Raw genomic sequence first — 21043 nt, 5'->3', positions numbered from 1 at the left:
TTCAAATGTGACTATAATCAAAACAAATGACCCAGTGACCATTAAACAAGACAAGTATTTGCGTTTGAAAATCGAATATTCTGATTGAATTCTTCCCCTTGTTTGATATTTTGCTGGGGTTAGCTTCCTTATTGGTCTACGATGACTTGCTTTTATTTAAGGTACCAGAAACTCAGACCTGACGAGCAATTACAGTAAAAAACAATGGTCTAGTAACCTTTTGAACGAAATAAGTTTTTGATAATCGAATATTCTAATTGAATTTTTAGCCCCATGATTTATAAATAGATGGGGTCATTCCGAAAGTCTACAGTGACTAACTGAATACATGAACGATCACTTTTTGACGAATCAATTCCAAAGTTTTTTCCACCCTAAAAAGGTCTGATATTTTGCCAAGGCCTCTTGATTACACAATAAAAACATTTATTTCACATTAAAAAAGATCGTTATCCCAAACATCTATATGACTGACTTTTTTCTTTGTAAGAGAGACTAAAGATAGTTAGCAGCTCATAAATCAGAATGATAACCTTTCCTTTTTGATTTATGATTTACAAGATTTGCCGACAGGCAGGGACACCGCAACAGCTTTGCGCCAATTACTGAGGGTCCAGTAACCCACCCATCCCACCCCAGGGAAGGACATCCATCACACAGTAATCTCGTGCGTGGGAAATTAACATCTCCTACCCCTAACCCTGCAGGAGACGGGACCTCGATTTATTCGTCCCTATCTGAGAAGACTAGAATATCTAACCGTTTCTTGATATTATAGAAAGGCAGCATATTCTTCTCAATTATTTTAAGACCTTGAGTGTTGGTCCGGCCGGGGCTCGAACCCTCGAACTCCTGCACAATAGTCCAGTGCTCTATCTATTGAGCTAACCGGGAGGCTTGATCATTCAAAAGATAATTCACCAGTGGCGTATCCAGGGGGAGGGTCCAGGGAATCTGGACCCTCCCCCCAACAGACCTGACGCTTACAACTTTAAAACTGAAATTCTTACATCGACAGGATGGTAGATCACTTTTTAACTCGCTAATCTTTTTAATGAATCCAAGTAAACGGTAAGCGGCCAAGGAATTATAATTTGCAACCGCGACTGGTGGGAGAGGGTGTGTGGGGGAAGTAATTTGCCACCAAAGTCCAACAGTCCTTTCTGAACCAAATTTTGGACCCCCCCCCAATCAAAAATTACTGGATCCGCCTCTGTTCACCTCTTGAAAATCTAAATCACCTACATACCAGAATTCTATTGCCTGCTCAACTACAAAAAATCTCTGTGTTATATCTCACGAAATGTCCCGTTTCATACCGTAGAGGCAAAGATGAGGGTCTTCAAAGAAGTCAGCTTCACTCAGGGTACAGGATTTCCTAATCAGTTTTGAACCTTTCACGTTATGTCTTCTTTCCTGTAAGATAAGATTTACAATATAAGCAAAAGAATAAATGAATTCAGTGTTAATTATTCAATACTTTACTTCAAGGACTTTCTGCTGTTATGACAGGTTAAGTCGCTGTGCACTTTGGATATTGTGGAGCAGCTCGCTTTGAAATTGAGACCCCTTCTTTTTTTGTCTCGTTCGTCTTGTTTTTAAACAATAGCAGGAGACATCGAGAACTATATATGAGATACAACAGCCAGATTACTTTCTTTGCTCCATAACATGAATTAAGTGAGGCTGGGCGTCTGGGAAGACTAATGAATCTGTATTTTGTGTCTTCAAAGTGGCTTTTCCAAATCGTCCTAATTTAACAAAATGCGTTCCAATTTCTCCTTGTTCTCTCTATGACGAGGTTACTGAACAAGTAAAATAGCAAATCCGTGAGTCTTCCCGACTTGCTACAGCGCATGTGATTTTGTAATTAATTCTTGGTACCTGGTGCCTTGTCCTATAAAGATGCTAGCCCGAGGGTCATTTCTACGGGTTCTTAATTAAAAACTTGACTCAATACACTCGAACCTACCTTAATGTGACATTATCTCCAATCAGCATGAACGGAGCCCATTTTTTCATTTCAGAATACTTGGCGTTTCCTCTTATCCACTTTCTGACCTCGTGAAGAGATTCACTGGCACTTTTACCACGAAACAAGTGTTTGTAGAAACAATTCATAAATTGCTCTGTCGATTCGTCGTCCAGGGCCCACCGTGCCACTAACACCGAGCGAGCACCGGATCCTAAGAACGCTCGAGCGATTCCAATTACTCCTTCGACTTTAATTTCTCCGCGACCACTGTGACAACAGCTTAGAACAACCAGTTTAGCTCGAAGTTGAACTTTTGATACGTCAGCCATTGTCAGAAGGTATTCTTCATCTTTTGGAATATCATTAGTAGTACGAACAGGGCTAAGTGCGATTTCTCCTCTCTCGGGATCTCCATGAGGAGCAAAATGTATCAGCGCAACTGACTTTATCTGTTCAATAACCGCCTCCTTTGTTGCATGTCTTCCCAACAATGGGGGAACGCCAAGCATTTTTGCAATCATCTCAGCTTCTTTTCTTGCGCATGGTAATGGACCCAAGGTCTTCTGTTCTCCCTGTAGATCACTTTGCTCACCTCAGGTTCACCCACTATGAGAGCCCCACTCTGACTGTGGTAGTTCGGAGGACTGTCCTTGCTAAGCTTGAGGGTCGTCAAAGAAGGAACGATACGGATTCTGAACTTTTCAAACAAATATCTTCCTTCTTCGTCTAGCAAGACTGCGAATGGTACTTGGTACATGCAGCTTTCAGGGACAATAATAACTTCAGGCTCCTTCAATAAATCGGCCACGGGAGTGACGATTGTTTCGTAGCACCAACGAAGGTCTTTTTCCATATCATCAGCTTTATTGTGTGCTAAAGGCGATCGGTTGATATCGTCAGATGATGTTAGAAGACGTTCGTCATTTAAAGAGCGATCTTCGCAAACATCGGGTTGAATGACAAAGTGGCGGAAACTCTCCGAAAAAAAGCGCTTTCAGGTTAGGGAATCATCCCAATCTATTGTCTGCGGTCTGCGGAAATGAATATCTCCGCTTGTTTTGAGAATCCAAATCCGCACATCTTCATCATGAATCGAAAGGTAAAGATAGTTACAACTGGCTTCCTTTTTAATGATATCCTAGATGTCACACCATGATTGGAGATCGCCTGAGATCTGGGGCAGCAAAATAGAATATTTAGCAGCCATTAAGCCCGCCAGAGCTCTTGCCCGTCTGAGTTTTTCGACCTAAAGAGCATATTTAGAATCCCCAGTGTCAGAAAGCATTTTACTGAGCATCTCATAAGGAAAAACCCCATGCTTTTCCAAAAAAGATATTTTGAAGCAGTCGTTGTGCTTAATGAAGTCTCGCAGTTTTTCGTATTTTTCAATACACTGATAAAGATACCTGAACGCTTCTTTATGATTGAACTGAGCCAGCTTCAAAACTGTGAGGTCGCAAAATATTTGAAACTCGTTCATATTGTCTCCTATGCCTTTGCAGATTGGGAGAGCCTTGAGGAAATATTCGTCGGCCTTGTCATATTCACCAAGCGTATGAAACAATCTTCCTAGTCTTGCGTAATCGCGTGCTTCTCCCTCTCTGTCACCAATTTCCTTTCTGATTGCAAGTGCTTTCTCAATTAATTCTTTAGCCTTTGCGCACTCACCTAGAGAATGAAAGACTGTTCTTAAGTTTCCGTAGTCAGTTGCTTCTCCCGCTCTGTCGCCAATTTCCTTTCTGATTGCAAGTGCTTTCTCGATAAATTCTTGAGCCGTTTTATATTCACTTGGCAAATGGAACAATGTTCCTAACTTTCCGTAGTGAGCTGCTTCACTGTTTCTGTCGCCAATTTCCTTACTGATTGCAAGTGCTTTCTTTGTGTATTCTCTGGCCTTTTCGTTTTCACCGAGCGACTTAAAAAATGTTCCTAAGTTTCCGTAGTCAGCTGCTTCTCCATATCTGTCGCCAATTTCATTTCTGATTGTAAGTGCTTTGTCGGTATATTCTTTAGCCTTTTCGTATTCTCCAAGAGACTGAAACAATTGTCCTAAGTTTCCGTAGTCAGCTGCTTCTCTCTTTCTATCACCAATTTTCTGTCGGATTGCTAGTGCTTTCTCCATGTATACTTTAGCCTTTTTGAATTTACCTAGCGAATGAAGCAATGCTCTTAAGTTTCCGAAGTTAGCTGCTTCTCCTAGTTTGTCGCCAATTTCCTTACTGATTGCAAGTGCTTTCTTTGCGTATTCTTTAGCCTTTTCGTTTTCACCGAGCGACTTAAACAATGTTCCTAAGTTTCCGTAGGCAGTACCTTCTCCATTTCTGTCTCCAATTTCTTTATTGATTGCAAGTGCTCTCTCGGTGTACTCTTTAGCCTTTTTATATTGACCTAGCGACTGAAACAATTGTCCTAGGTTTCCGTAGTCAGCTGCTTCTCCCTTTCTGTCACCAATCTCCTTTCTAATCGCAAGTGCCCTCTCAGTGTACTCTTTAGCCTTTTTATATCGCCCTTGAGGACTGAAACAATGTTCCTAGGTTGCCGTAGTCAGATGCGTTTCCCCTTCTGTCGCCAATTTCCTTTCTGACGAAAAGTGCTTTTTCGGTGTATTCTTTGGCCCTTTGGTATTCACCCTGCGATCGAAACAAAACTCCTAGGTTTCCGTAGGCAGCTGCCTCTCCCTTTATGTCGCCAATCTCCTTGTTGATTGAAAGAGCTTTCTCGGCATATCTTTGAGCCTTTTTGTATTTACATAGGAAATGAAACAGTGTGCCAAGGTTTCTATAATCAGTTGCTACTCCATGTACATCACTAATTTCCTTTCTTATTTCAAGTGCTTTCTTGTAATATTCCTCAGCTCTGTCGTATTCCCCAAGCGACTGAAAGACTGAACCTAGGTTTTCGTAAGTGATAGATTCACGAAATCTGTCGCCAATTAACACAGTGAGCTCCTGCGCTTTCATGTCATACTTCTTGGCCTGGTGATATTTACACAACGATTGATTTAAAAATCCTATGCTCATGTAACACAGTGCCTCTGTTTTTTTGTCTCCAGTACTTTTCGTTATATCACTTGCCTTATGATAGTATTGTATTGCCTCTTCAAATTCATTTTGACTCTGATATATCAGTCCCAGTTCAAAGCTTAGTTCCCCTTCTCTAATTGTGTAACCTGAGGCATGGTGCGAACGTAGAAGTTCCTTAGCGTACCTTTCAGCAGATTTGTAATCAGGCACCGGCACGCCACTTTAAACATCAGCTCATCGAGTGCAAGGTGTAACCGAGTAAACTGACCTTCTTTTATCCGTGCGTTAGTCCCGAGAAAAATCAAACATTCCTCACCCAATTTCATGGCTTGTGAGCCACGACCAGTCTTTACGAGGAAGGTGACAACGGCTACAACTATTGCCACAGTAAAGAAACCACAGGCTTGTTCTTCAACGTTGTCCATCACGACCTTTTCCCGTTTGATCAAATGAAATGAAAGACAGCGTCAATCTGAGGATTTAATTCAACTGTGTTAGATCCGTTTGTAGCTGCTGGATTTAAGCGGTTAAGAGTTTTTTCTACTCAAGAAATACAGGTAACTCACTAAAATTGTCGTCGGTCCCAGTAGGTTAATCATCTTGGTGGATTTGGTCTCGATTGACTTACTCTTGTATTTCATAATCATTTCTGTTTTAGTAAGTTTTTGTCATAAACAGGGAATTGGGGAACAAAATCAACTTTAAAATTAAAGGGAAACTGTCAACGGTTTCACGAAAAGGACTTACTTTTTTTTCAGTCTCTTGGTCTTTTGATCGAAATCTAGTTTCAAGTGGTTTGAAAAGGAGGCTCCATAGGGTTTTTATCTGAAAGGTAGGTACCTAGTTAACTTTAAAGTTAGAATGACAGACGGTTTTGCTTGTGTTTAACATTGGCCGGTCCGAAGTAATCGTGTCAAATCAATTGGACAACAATTGCTTGAAACAGTGCCTTCGCGTGCGACAGATTCGAAAGTTAACGCATGCCCAGATATCGTTCTTGGTGAAGTTCTATTCTATGACGAAATGTTTTTGGAGTGAGAAAAGAACTTTTTCGAGTGGGATTCATCGCTTTTCCTTTGGTGGAATGTTTTTATTATTTGCGCCCTTTCTACTGCCAATTTATGAAATAAAAAATTCATACAACCAATCTAAATCAGAGGTAGAAAACAAAGAAAATTAATTTTAAACTCAAATCATCGCTAGTAAGCGCCTATACCCTTGTGGTGTTTCAGCCGAACGGAATCCACCATGTCAATACCAAAATATAAGTCCGGCCCTTGTTTGTTACATTTAAGTAAATTTTAGTGATCTTGAAGACAGAAAACATCGAAAATTCTCCATAAAAATATAACGCCGACGGGCTCATTATAATTAAGCTAAAACTCTATGGAGCCGTCTTAAAAGCAATGAATACCAAAGCACGACTTTCCCTAGTTAAATCACAAAATTCCTATCATGTAGAGAGAGAAATTCTCCAGCCTGAGTAAGGCCATAGACATATCGCCATGAAACTCAAGTGACAACTCCCCATCGTAAGAATTTGAATCTATATCTGGGCTCTATCAGACAGCCGCTGGCCGTAAAATAAGCCTGCGGATCAAAGCCCAGACACGAGAAAAAGGAAGAAAGTTAACCAAGGTAAAGGATATATTATATAAATAGAATAAGGAGGATGGTCAGTTTGAGTACGGTAAAGAAATGGAGAAAGATGTTCTTCGTCTTGTCACGAGCCTGGGACAAAGGAAAAATTCTGAGTTTCTTTGAGGCATCGAACCTCAGACCTTCTCAGTTCCGCCCTCCGAGCATCGGAGCGCGGAATCCGCAGGTTTGCGGGCGCAAAAATAAAAGCACAGAGCAACATGTCCGCTCCTGTTATATATTAAACCATCGAATAAGGGATTTATTATTCCACCAATATATCATTTTCTAGTCTTTTGGCTTTTAGTTTTTGAAACTTCGTACCATGTCATGTGAGCATAGTACCGATCGCAAAAGGTGTGCGTGAAAATTAAAAAGAAAACAAGACAAACGAAACCATCTAAGTTAATTATTCTCGATGACCAAAACAATTATTGTGGTGTAGTAAATAAAACGAACGTGTCCTCTGCGTTCCGAAAGTTCATCTCCTATGTCGATCAACTTTCTCTCCCTCTTTCTCTCACTGGCCCACTCCCACGCTCTGGTCTCTCTCATTTATAGGATCCTTTTGTTCTCAAAGTTCAAATTATCTGTCACCGAATTATCGAAAAAAAAACAGCCGAAAATTAATTAACATTGAATAATCTCTGACGGTGGGTTTCGAGGTTCGTTGCTGAAACAATAGTGACTAAAAAACGGAAGAGAAATTAAAGATCGCCTGAATAGTTTGAGCCCTTTTTAGCCACTGTGTAATACCGTGGCATATTTTGCGTGATCTATTGCCGTAATATGGTAAAATAACTTAGGAGTGGAGTAACTTAACTTGTGTATAGTAGGATCAGATCATATTTCTCAAGCAAATTTAACTCTAAATGCAGAAAAGCTACTTCGCTTGACATCAGCTCTCTCACGAATCAAAGTTCATTGAGACGGGAGAATTCTTCAGAGAAATGAACTCTACATAAACATTTTTTTGGTGCTAAAATTAAGAAAATGATTAAGTTTCTAGGCAGAGACCACCATGAGACTTCGGATCGAGTGGATCCATTCGTTCGACTCCGTTGATGCTAATGATCAACTATCGCTGTTTTCTTCAAGCGACCACAACATGATTAGACTAAATTCATAAAGCTATCAGCCCTCTGTGTGAACAGATTAAGATGAAGGCATTAAAACTTAAGGATAAGTTGTAGCATTACCATAATATCGAACGAACGGAAAAGACAATACTTACCATGCTCTTTGCTTTTGAAAGTGAAACCAGTCGCAATAGTAATCGTACACCATCGTGATTCTAAGTGACCCATTAAAGCCAAGCCATCACGCAGTCTTCGTCGTCACGCCAGGCTACTTGTACTGACCCTTATATTGTGTCAGTAATTGCAAGTTGTTTTACAGCATGTCACGTTTTCGAAAATAGCGAACACATATTTAAAAGTGGCGGAAAGCTTCATCTTCATCTCCATTCCAAACTGACCTCAGTTTTTTAATCTCTTGTCTTTGACTCCTCTCAGTTCTTTTCCTTCAGTTTTCCTTCCGTAGTGATTTGCAGACTTGGACCATTTTTGATAAGTCCTGCATGCTGGTTCCTAAAATCATTACAAAAACCAAACGCACAGCGCTTCTTTATGCAGCACTAGTCTAAACTGAAGTCAATTGAGTCACAGGCAGCGCAACACAATTTGCATATCGATTTATAAGGATTTGTATGGGATTATAAATCGATATGCAAATTGTGTTCCTTGTGTGGTTCTTAAAGAGAGCTTGGGCCGCCTGTGATTAAGTTTGCTTAACGATATGTTAATATTTTTTACCACTTTTAAATTCGGTCAAATATGCGGGCCTACGATGGCCCAGAAGGCTCAACGCAAACAAAAAATCTTGACTGCAGCAAATAAAAAATATACTGCAGCAAATAAAAAAATCAGAACGCAAAGAAAAAAGTACCTCAGCAAATAAAAAAATGCAACGCAAACAAAAAATACCGCAGCAAATAAAATATGCAACGCAAACAAACAAAAAAAAGAAAACGCAAACAAAAAAAGTGGAACGCAACGCCAAGGAAGACTGGGTAATAGTTCTTAGTTTCCCGCCAACACTCGTTCCATCCTTTGCTAGTTCACCTTTCCGAAACCATGTTTTGCAGCGAACTTATGACAGTACCATGCTGCTCCTTTAAAAAATCGATAATTACTCTATTTTCATACCCTTGATGAAAGTAATCTTTTATAATCCTACGTAGATCGCTTTCGTCCATAGCCAAAAGCGAGTTCCAGTTCACGCTGTTTTGGCCGGAAACTAAGAACTATTACTCAGTCTTCCTTGGCGTTGCGTTCCAGCTATCAGGGACAATGATAATTTCAGGCTCTTTCAATAAATCGGCCACGGGAGCGACGATTATTTCGTAGCACAAACGAAGATTTTTTTTTATATTATTGTGTGTTAAAGGCGATCGGTTGACATCATCAGATGATGTTGGAACATGTTCGTCATTTAAAGAGCGATCTTCGCAATCATCTCTAGGTAGAATGCCAAAGTGAAGGAAACTTTCCGAAAAAAACACTTTCAGGCCGGGAACTGACCCGGCATTTCCAAAACGATCTGAATCCAATCTTTTTCTTCGGAAATGAATCTCTCCGCTTGTTTTGAGAATCCAAATCCGTGCATCTTCATCATCAACCGAAAGGTAAAGACAATTACAGATGGCTTCTCCTTTTATAATATCATGGATTCCACACCATGATCGCGGATCGCCTGAAAACTGCAACTGTTTGGCAGAATATTGAGATGTCATCAATTCCGCTAGAGCTCTTGCCCGTCTAAGTTCTTCAACGTAAAGAGCATCTGTAAAATTTCCGCTAACAGAGAGCAGTTTAATGAGCATGTCATAGGGAAAGACGCCATGCTTCTCCAGCAAAGATATTTGGAAGTGATCGTTGCCTTTCACAAAGTTTCGCAATTTTTCAAATTTTGCAATAGATTGAGAGAGATACGAAAAAGCTTCCTCGAGATTATACTGAGCTAACTTCAAAACTGTTAGACCGCAAACAACTTTAAACTCCGTCATACTATCTCCAATTCCTTTGCACTTTAAGAACGCCTCGCGAGAATAGAATTCGGCTGTCTCAAGTTCGCCTAGGGAAAGAAACAATTTTCCTAAGGGTCCGTATAAGGCTGCTTCTTCCTTTTTGTCACCAATTTCCTTTGCGATTACCAGCCCTTTCTCAGTAAAATCTTTAGCCTTTTTGTATTCACCAAGGAAATGAAACAATGTTCCTAGGTTTCCGAGTCAGCTGCTTCTCCTTTTCTGTCGCCAATTTCCTTTCTGATTGCTAGTGCTTTCTCGGTGTATTCTTGAGCCTTTTTGTGTTCACCAAGCGAGTGAAACAATGTTCCTTAGTTTCCGTAGTCAGCTGCTTCTCCTTCTCTGTGGCCAATCTCCTGTCTCACTGCAAGTGCTTTCTTGTAATATTCCTTAGCTCTGTCGTATTCCCCAAGCGACTGAGCGATTGTACCTAGGTTTCCGTAAATGGTTACTTTGCTATCTCTGTCGCCATTTGACACAGTGATTGTTAGTGCTTTCTTGTAATACTCCTCAACTTTGTGATATTCACACAGTGAATTAAATAATTTTCCTATCATCATGTAACATAGTGCCTCTGTTTTTTTGTCTCCAGTACTTCTTGTTATATCAGCTGCCTTTTGAAAGTATTCTGTAGCCTTTTCAAATTCATTCTGTTTCTGATATATCTGTCCCAGTTTTAAGCTTAGTTCCCCTTCCTTAAGTGTGTCACCAGAAGCGTGATGTATAATAAGAAGTTCTTTCGCGTACCTTTCTGCAGATGTGTAATTAGAGACCTTGTAGGCCACTTTGAACATTAGCCTATTTGTTGCTTGATAAAGCAGGGAAAACCAGTAGTATTCTTTAACCCGTGCATTGGAGGTTAGAAAGATCAACCATTCTTTGCCTAACTTCATGGCTTGTAAGCCAAGACCAGTGTTCAGAAGGTAGGTGACAACAACATAAACTATAGCGGATACCATAAGTCCTCCTTCGTTGTCCATTACGACCGTTTTCCAAATTACTCGATTGAATCCAATGAGACAGCGTCAGGCTGTGGATTTAATTAAACTGGGTTAGACCCGCCGTTTACAACCGCTCGATTAAATATTTTTAACTCCAGAAAAGTGTTGAATACACCTATTGGAAATTGTAGTGGTAACTCACTACAATTTCCAATAGGTTAATTGGCAAGATAAATTTTGCTTTGCTTGACTCAGTAATTTAGTTATATCAACTAAGTTGAAATTGTAAATTGGCCACTGTAACGAGTTAAGAAGCTTTTTAAAATAGCTTTTTAACTTGTTACAATTTCAACTTAGTTGATATAACCAAATTACCTCGTTACCCCCCACCGATGCAGCACCACAGTTTCTTTAGAAACTTTCCCCCTTTATTCATTTGCTTGACTTACTCTGGTTATGAGATGTGCTCTTGGAAATTTATAATCTGTTACTTCAACAATCGAACAGTATAATATTCTACTCTGTGTACTGTTATTCATGAAATTTATATAAGGTATGGGGAATCGCACTGGACTTCCCGAAGCCTCGCATTGACTTTTGCGACATTCACACCAAGCACGCACCCAATGCGAAAACGGTGCTGATACCTCCCATAGGGATGCTAGATTACATCAGGTTGACAAAACTTTTAACTATTAAGCATTGCACATTTATTCTTTGTCCGGAAAAATTATTACGATCTAACTCCGTCTGTTGGCCTCTCTTTCAGTCCTTATACGAAACACCACAACCAAATTATACTGACTCAAGAGAAACCACTGTTACGCGGACTCGCGGACTCCAGAACCACGGGGACTGGAACGATACAGTCACAGTCCACAACGTGACCTCCCTGAACGGTCTGAAGTTTTAGTTTTTCATTGACTAGGCGTTTTTGCGGTTCGGATAAGATTTTGTTTGTTAAAGTTAAAGGTTTGATGCTTAATGCTGTTTTCTGTTTTGTGGCTTCTAATGTTGGACAAGCTTGGACAAACGTAAGTTCATACAACTTCGTGCAGCTTTCATTTTCCATTTTGGTATATTTCAAATCATTGTTACGTGATTAATTTTCTTACAGCTTCAGATTGTAAACTATTACTATTGCGTAATAAATACTGAAAACTCCAAGCTTTTCCGTTGTCATTCCCTCGTTTGACGATTCATCTACTTCCGGCCCAATCCATTAAATAATTTAGATACTAAAGGCAGGGATAACCCGGTTGTGTCACTAGAGTACTGGAGAGAACCCCTTCAGAGTATTAAGACGCATGTAAGTTCTACCAATGTTAACCCTAACCGTAGGACATCTTCCCAACTGCTAGTAAGTTGTTCTACCTCCTGAATGGGAATCCCATTTATATCAACCCAGTTTTCCCAGGTTTTAAAATGTGAAGCTGCTAGTTGTGCAGTAAACCACTTAAAATTAATTTCCTGAGTCTGATCGACTCTGTTTCTCTCTTGCGGGGCCCCAGACAAGAACAGAAAATATTGAAGGTCAAATACTTTTCTTTGAAAAACGGAGAAAACTGTGGTTGAAGAAACAAAAACGAAGAAAATAGGATTCCCAATCAGGAGGGAGCAACTTCACAACCCCTGGATCAGAAGGTCTATTGGTCACCGGGGGAAACGGCAAACCAATAGGAGTTACAAACCCTCATTTGGAAATTAGAGTATACAAAGAAAACAAACAGAGCAATTCAAGCCCGAGAAACTGGTTTACTAGTGAAATACGGCATAGGAACTCTACTATACACAAACATTTCAAAAGGAAACATACAAAATAGCCTGTAGAACTACGTGTTGGACTAAGAAGCGCCCAAAAGCAGATATCCCATGATTACAGTCTTGAATGAAAGAAAACAAAAGGTATCTATACAACGTGTCTTTATTATAATTGACAAGTCAACAAACTTTATGACAACAATTGCTCAATTTTATTACTGCAGACCCCTCCCATTCTGACCGCCACGAGCTCCCCTTCCGAAGGGAGAACGGTTTGGACGAGTTTTTGAGAGGGGGGATAATAATAATAATAATAATAATAATAATAATAATTATAGTAATAATAATAATAATAATTATTATTATTATTATTATTATTATTATTATTATCCTCTAAGCGGCCATGTTGGATGTACCAGAGCCTGTTACTCTATGAAAGGTTGTCAAACACTGTGAAAAAGACGAAATACGAGTGGAAATTGTTTGAAGAATTTTGCGAACAGCAAGCCAATGGAAATTTTATTGTAATGGACAGATAAATTGAGATGTCTACGAAATCACGAGTGAAACTTAAATGGACGGAACAAATGAATTGTGATTTACTCGAATGCAAGAAAAGAGCGAAGGAACTTGTAGGATCGGATACTCCACCATGTCATGAAAATGGCAGGAAAAAGGGTTATATCCAAGTTATGAAACAGTTGTGGGAGGATAAAGGCTACGAGCATTTAGGAATTAGGAGCCAGAATTTACCAGACCAAGCGTCAAGGCTTGAGAAAATGGAACACAGTTCTGCGCGGAAGGTTAAAGATGGTGGAGTTATGGGCTGTGACCGAGAACGAGAAGACTTGAAAGCCATATATGTGATTTCTAAACAAGAATTCGAGCCAAGAAATCAAAGAAATGAAGGTCAAAATTTTCATTTTGGAGAGGCCAGCCAAATTGACTCACGTTATGCTAATTATGCTACAGTGAGTCAAGATTTGCATACGACTACTACTTTGCAACAAATCCCAGGAGATAGCCCTGAACAAACGGAACGACCAAACCAGACAATAAAGAGCGAAGACAATTTTCCGATACTCGGTTTCATTCCTGACCACTTCAGTGTCTGCAAACCAGAAAACATAAAGTCGGGTAAGCGGACAGACGGCAGCGAGATTGTTTTGCAGACCTCAGTCATAACGGATGCCTATAATGAGATTGCGACCTGGAAAAAAAATTTTATTCTCGTCCCCTATGGTAACACAGGGAGAGACTTCATAGATCAAGTTACGTCGCACATTAATGACTGGAATAACGGTGCTAACTGCCAACACATAGCTCTGAAAGCTGCCTTTGTGCTCCTTGCAGTGGGCCTTCAGAAGCCTGGTCCCAAGTCCAAAGCCAAAGAGCACCAGGAACTGTTGTCAAAACGTCTTGTACAATGGAAAGACGGGGAAATCAACAAGTTGCTGCGCGAAGGTCGGACTATTCAAAGTCGAATAGGCAAACTCAGATCTACAGATCCACGTGATAGATCGAAAGTGTTCACCAAACTCGTACTCGAGGGTCAGATAAATTCAGCACTTCGCTTCCTGAGCGAAAGTACTAGTGGTGGTGTATTACCGCTGACCGATGAAGTTATGGCGCAACTACAGCAAAAAACCCCAATCCTCAACCAGCCAAATTGGGCTCACTCCTGTTTGGGCCGATTGATGACGAGTTTCCTCAATCAGTTTACTCTGGGATCAACGGTGAAACGGTCAGACAAGTTGCTTTAAGAACAAAAGGTTCTGGGGGTCCCTGTGGTGTTGACGCAAACGGTTTCAGACAAATGCTGGCTTGTAAATCGTTCAAACATTCATCGAAGAAGCTGTGTGAGGCGATAGCTACAATGGTAAAGACTCTATGTACTCATTACATAGATCCTTCGACCATAGAGCCATTATTAGCGAGTCGCCTCATCCCTCTAGATAAGGGAGAGGGTGCTGTGAGGCCAACAGGAGTTGGAGAAGTGATCAGGAGAATATGCGGGATAAGCGTAATGAACATAGCCAAGAGGGACGTTGTTAAGGCAAGTGGCTCGTTACAATTGTGCGCAGGGCAGAAATCAGGGAGCGAGGCTGCCATACACGCTATGCATAGAATCTTCGAAGCAGATGATACCGACGCGGTCCTGCTGATAGATGCGTCTAATGCATTTAATGCCCTTAATAGGGCAGCGGCTCTACACAATATCCGCGTTCTTTGTCCTGTAATTGCAGTCTACGCTATAAACACCTATCGCGATTCAGCCCGGTTATTTATCACCGGTGGTAAAGAGATAACATCAGTCGAGGGAACAACTCAAGGCGACCCACTTGCTATGGCAATATATGCCCTCAGCACTCAGCCCTTGATAACAAGTCTACGGGCCATGTCAGACGCAAAGCAATGCTAGTTTGCAGATGATGCTTGTGGAGCTGGCACTATCTCAGAAATCAAGCAATGGTGGGATGGTCTTAATACATTCGGTCCAGACATTGGCCACTTTCCAAACGGAAAAAAGTACTGGATTATTGCAATTCCAGTAAAGGAGGCACTTGTTAGAGAAGCCTCTAAAGATACAGCCATTAACGTGACAGTAGAAGGGCAGAAGCATAAATGAAGTAATGAAAATAAATGAAACAATGTCGCTAGGTTTCCGTAGTCAGATGCTTCTCCCTTTCGGTCGCCAATTTCCTTTCTGATAAGAAGTGCTCTTTCGATATATTTTATAGCCTTCTCGTATTTACCTTGCGACTTAAATATTCCTAAGTTTCCGTAGTCAGTTGCTTCTCCATTTCTGTCGCCAATTTCCTTTCTGACTTCAAGTGCTTTCTCGGTATATTCCTTGGCCTTTTTGTATTCACCTAGCGACTGAAAAAGTGTTCCTAAGTTTCCGTAGTCAGTTGCTTCTCCCTTTCTGTCGCCAATTTCCTTTCTGATTGCAAGTGCTTTCTTGTAATATTCCTCAGCTCTGTTGTATTCCCCAAGCGACTGAACGATTGTACCTTGGATTCCGTAAATGGTTGCTTCGCTATCTCTGTCGCCATTTAACACAGTGATTGTCAGTGCTTTCTTGTAATACTCCTCAGCTTTGTCATATTCACACAGTGAATTAAATAATTTTCCTATTATCATGTAACATTGTGCCTCTGTTTGTTTGTCTCCAGTACTTCTTGTTATATCAGCTGCTAATTGATAGTATTCTCTAGCCTTTTCAAATTGATTTTGTTTCTGATATCATCTGTCCCAGTCCGAAGCTTACTCTTCCTTCGTTAAGTGTGTCACCAAAGGCATGGTATATGATAAGAAGTTCCTTCGCGTACCTTACTGCAGATGTGTAATTAGAGACCTTATATGCCGCATTGAACATTAGTGTATTTATTGCTTGGTAAACCGGAGAAAACCAGTGGTATTCTTTTACCCGTGCATTAGAGTTTAGAAAGATCAACCATTCTTCGCCCAACTTCAACGCTTGTAAGCCACGACCAGTGTTGTGAAGGAAGGTGACAACTGCTACAGCTATAACGGATACTGCTATAAATCCTCCTTCGTTGTCCATTACGACTGTTTTCCAAATTACTCCATTGAATTCAATGAGACAGCGTCAATCTAAGGATTTAATTCAACTGGGTTAGATCCGCCGTTTGCAGCCGCTCGATTAAATATTTTTAACGCAAAAACTATATTGATTCTGAAGACAGATAACTGAATACAATTTCCATCGTTACAAATAGTATAATCAGTCAGATGTATTTAACTTTGCTTGGCTTGCTCTAGTCAAGAGATATTCTCTTGGAGATTAGAATCTCTCAGTTGAACAGTTGAACTGGATTGAGCGGTACGGCATAGAGCGGTCACCCTGTATTAAGCGGTCGGTTGTCATACCCCAAGTTTGTTCCCTATAAATCACTGAAAATGTTTGCCTCTTTTAAGCGGTCACCTCTATTGAGTGGTCGTGGTCACATTTGAGTGAGTCTTAACTGCCTGTTTGTGTTGTCTTGCACCTGTATTGAACGCGTGTGGTCATTTAAGGCGGAAGCACTCAAATAAAACTAAGAATAATCTCTCAGGTAAAATTTATTGCAAGTTGCTTTCCTGTAATCAATGTTAGTAGTACTTTTGAGCGACTTTTTGTACATTAAGCGGTCAATCTTAGCACACAATGGAGTTTTTTATCGCGTTTACCTAGAAAATGACGTCTGGGCAGGACTTTGAAAGTCACTCCTTCGCTCGCTCCTACCATCACTTCTTGTTCCTTTTAAACCCGAGGTGTTTTCGGTCTCACTACGTGAGACTTCTCGGAACTGGGAAACGGGCACGGTGCCAGTCACGTCACTGTGCCAAAGTGAAGTGAAGTCAGCGGTTGCTGTTTTTGATAAACTTGAGAAACTCGAATTTACGCTGTTGGCCCGTCAAGTATTTACCTCCTGCGACCTTCAACAGTGGTCTTATTTAATTAAGTTTCACCGAAAGAGTGCACGTGTGCACATGACAAAAACTTCCCATTTTTCACCACAGTACCAAAAAAGAACTCAAAACGCTTCTTCATGTTATTTAAGGGGGAAAAATAATTTCCCAGCAGTTAATTCAGGAACCAATTGTTTGAAACGATTCCGGATCAGTCGCCCACCTTAACACCCTTTTCGTTATCATTCTTTCTGGCATTTGGTTCACCCATGACCCGTTCTGGCATTTGGTTCAAGATCAAAGGAAAACTGTCAACATGACAAACATATAGTTCTAACACAATTACCTTCCGTCTAAAGTTTCTTGAAATCCAGATAAAAGCAAGGAATACTGAAGCACTACTTTCTCTGCAAAAAAAATAAGTTGTTACATTTACTCGTTAAAACACTAAACACCTACCATGTAGAGGGGACTTTCGGTATTATTAACGTCATAGACACATAAACATAAAACTCGAGTGCTAACTCTTTGTCGTAAAAGTTTTCGGCTAAGCGCTGGTCGGGAAAACCACAGTTAACCCAGGCTCACTGTTTGTGTCACGTGCACATGGTTAAATAGAGAGAACATATGGGGCGAAGTTCATAGCAGAGAGAAGGAAAGGTGAAGAAGAGTATTTTTCCCGACACTTCGTGTACCTATTAAGGACAACAACAAACCGCCACATGGTACGTTTCATTGATTTCCATCTCCATTTTCAAGTAAATTTCCAGACCTAAACCTCGCCTCATATGTTCTCTCTATTTATCCATGTGCACGTGACACAAACAGGGAGCCTGGGTTACCTGTGGGTAAACGAGCCCGCGGGTAGAAGACCGGACTCGATGAAAAGGCAGAAATCAAGCATAGTTTTTCTTTTCCTCTGGATATTAATGCATAGAATACTTTAAGGAAGAACGGAGAAAACGCATATATCGCATGTCCATACTTGTTAGGCAAATATTTAGCATGTCCATACTTCTAGAACAAATTTTCAACAGCAAACCCGGGGATGTTACTTCTGGTTTGGAGTTCGTTGGAAAACAGCCCACTTGGAGCCATCAGATCTATTAGGGAAATAAAGTTCAAGTGCAGGACTTTTAGGTGCTAGATTTACTTAAGTATTACCGAGATAACTTTAAGATATATTAGATTTTCTGGATCTTTTCTTTGGACTCGCTTGATGCTACTGGTTTACTTCCACCATTATTAATTACGCTGTGGCTATATGCCCGGCAGCCGGGCACGGTCTTAAATAGACTAAATGCCCAGCAGTCAGAAAATTTCACCAAATTTTCACTGAAAGCTTCTTTGAAGCTTCTTGAGAGTATGAAATGTTTCTTTATCAATGTCAAGCGACTCTAAAAACTATTTACTATAAAATGGCGACACTTAGAACATCTCGCGACACTTAGAACAGTTCGACTCAAACCCAATAGCGAAATATTCACTAAACGAATTCCGACTGAAAGCCTCATTTAAACCTATTGAAAGTATGTGACGATTCTTTAGAAATGTCAAGCGATTCTTACAATTATTTTGGTTTTACATTCGACGAATTTACCGAGCTTATGTATACCGTCAAATTGCGGAGTTATCGACACTTAGCCATTTGTGAGACTGCCGGTCACGGTCGCATATATAATATGCATCTGGGTCAGTGGGGTTTGCGGCGTGACAGCTCAGCTACGTCATATATGCCAGCATCATGTTCTGTGAAAACTGGCGGGAAAATACAACACGCGAGTATGAGAGAGAGTCTTTTACGCGAATAATTTGAATATATCAACAAAGTTGAAATGGTAAATTTACCACCGTTACGATTATAAAAGCTGACGTTTCGAGTGTTAGCCCTTCGTCGGAGCGTTAGCCCTTTGTCGGAGCGAATGCCATTCGCTCCGACGAAGGGCTAACGCTCGAAACGTCAGCTTTTATAATCGTAACGGTGGCCAATTTATCATTTCAACTTTGTTGATATATTCAAATTATTTCGTTACCCCCACTGACGCAGCCCCAAACAGTTTCTTTAGAAACTATCAGCCTTTATTACGCGAATAGATCTGCTGCCGGTTGTTGAAATTTACCATGATGAAGAAGGTGTTTTCCAGAGAAGGTAAGCTGAGATTTTTATGTGATAGCTTTCCAGAAAGTCGATGTAAACTTCAACAACCGGCTACACATGTGCTAAATGCGACCAGCATTGATCGAAACTCCCTCGGAGAAAAGTCGAGTTATATTGCAACGTCGCAACATTACTTCGGAAAGTCGATAGAGGCATTCCGGTATAATTTTTAAAGGTCCATATCAATTGGACTGCCGTTGACATATCTATTTGTTTACAGCTGAGTGAGTTTTCCACGGCGACTAAAAATGGACGGAAATTAAACTTTTGACGCGAAATTGTCTCTTCGGGTGGTCGGAGACGAATAGTACCTGCTAAACACTTCCGAATTAGCCAACCAGCGCGCGAAATAGGACTATTCACCTGTGTGGTATATATACAAAATGATTTTATTATCATTATAAAAGCCATCTCTGGCTTAGAATTCGCTCGAAATCAACTCACCCCGATTTGGAGACATCTGATTTACTGAGAGAAGTTAAGCCCAAGCAGATATGATTTCTCAAGTCTTAGATTTAAGACAATTTTGAAGTGTATATCAACATATCACCAGGATATATCAGATTCTCTGGATCTTCACTTTCGATTTGCTTGATGCCACTGATTTACTTTCGCAATTTTATTTGAGCGACCACACCGTGAATATCAACAATTCGTTGCCTAATAGGTTCTCTAGCCTAAGACGTTTCTAAACGAATCAAAACTGATGCACGACCGAGTTGTAAAATTTCTATAATATCGGAAAAACTGGACAGACAGTACTTACCGTGTTCTCCGCTTTGAGGATCTTGCTGACCTAGAATGACCTTAATGTTTTTCTTTTCTTTTTGTGCTAATTATTTTTTTTTAAAACCGGCTCGTTTATTGTAATGCCGTACAATAACATAAATAGAATAAACAGTTCATATTCTCTGGATTAAATTTCTCTATCAAGAAGCAAATTCAACCTGAATGTGATCAATTTCTTTTTGGGAACATTCAGAGGTTTTAAAAGTTAGTTTTCTCCAGTTTTGGGAAGCTACAGAAAACGGAAACAGTGCCTTGCTTTGCTGTGTTCTTCTCATGGTAAAGTTTGCATTTGAAGAGTTTTGAACATTCTTTGTGGTAAGTTTTAGATCATAAATTTATTCCCTCGATAGTGTACTTCCTCTCGGAATGCTATTCGATTTAGCTGAAATCGATTTAGGCTACGAACCAGGCATTCAAATTGTTGAGTTCGGTCAAACACTCTGGCCTGGCTTAGCGACACAGTTTGCGTAAAAGCAATAAGGCCAGAAAATCACAACTTTAATGTAAGTATGTGACGAGAAACGTTGCACAGATTAACTTTACTTGCTGCAACTTCGATTGCACCTTAATTTACTACAAACAGGATTGTTCTTGTGCTTTCGGTGATCGTACAATTAGCAAGGAAATTAGGAAACAACATTTAGTACCACAGCATTTTGCACCTTGGGATGATTCTCACGCCTGCAGGTGAAACAATTTGATCACTTGCCAGCTCACAGGTTATATTCGCCAGCTCTTGTTTGTTACTTAACTTGTCACTATTACAGTCTTGCACTAACTGAAACCTTTCTAGAAATGTAAAAACATCTCGCACCAGGAGAGAGCGGTCTTCTGTAAATGGTTATGTTCTTTCAGGAATTCAGATTGTATCAGAACTCAATGAGGTGTCTAGAAAAAAGATACTTCCATTCCACAAGCAGTGTTTGGTATGTTTCTTTTCTCAGGAGTTTTTGATTTCCTACCTATTGTAAGAACATATGTCAACGATGCATTATGAAGAATCAGCTGCACAAATTAGTCCTCAAAAAGTTGTGATGCAGACGTCAAAAGCAATTGCCTCCCCTGTTCTGGTTGTGATGAACGAACCGACATGGATCCCATAAGTAATTCGACAGGACAATGTGCATATTGCACTCGAAATCATGTTATACCTATACTAGTTCGACTGATTTATTTCACAAAAATAGACAGCATCACGAAAACTATTTCTCGTGTAAGCGGCCCCCTATAAAGCGAAATTAAAAACTAAAACTAACA

The 21043-nt window shown here is 40.3% G+C and overlaps 1 pseudogene across 1 annotated transcript; it reads right to left on the bottom strand.

Annotated features, from left to right (window-relative positions):
• Positions 1 to 622: 622 nt before the first annotated feature.
• Positions 623 to 17594, bottom strand: LOC111347507 (uncharacterized; annotated as a pseudogene). Its single transcript, XR_015989114.1, has 6 exons — positions 17186 to 17594; positions 15074 to 16041; positions 13743 to 13755; positions 9807 to 10371; positions 1973 to 4879; positions 623 to 1416 (listed from the first exon to the last, which is right to left on the bottom strand). The product of XR_015989114.1 is annotated as an uncharacterized LOC111347507 (transcript).
• Between the last annotated feature and the right edge of the window lie 3449 nt (positions 17595 to 21043).

The sequence above is a fragment of the Stylophora pistillata genome, chromosome 6 (genome assembly GCF_964205215.1).
Source record: "Stylophora pistillata chromosome 6, jaStyPist1.2, whole genome shotgun sequence".
NCBI classification, from domain to species: domain Eukaryota; kingdom Metazoa; phylum Cnidaria; class Anthozoa; order Scleractinia; family Pocilloporidae; genus Stylophora; species Stylophora pistillata.
The sequence above is the reverse complement of the archived record's forward strand: the minus strand, read 5'-3'. Positions and strand labels throughout refer to the sequence as shown.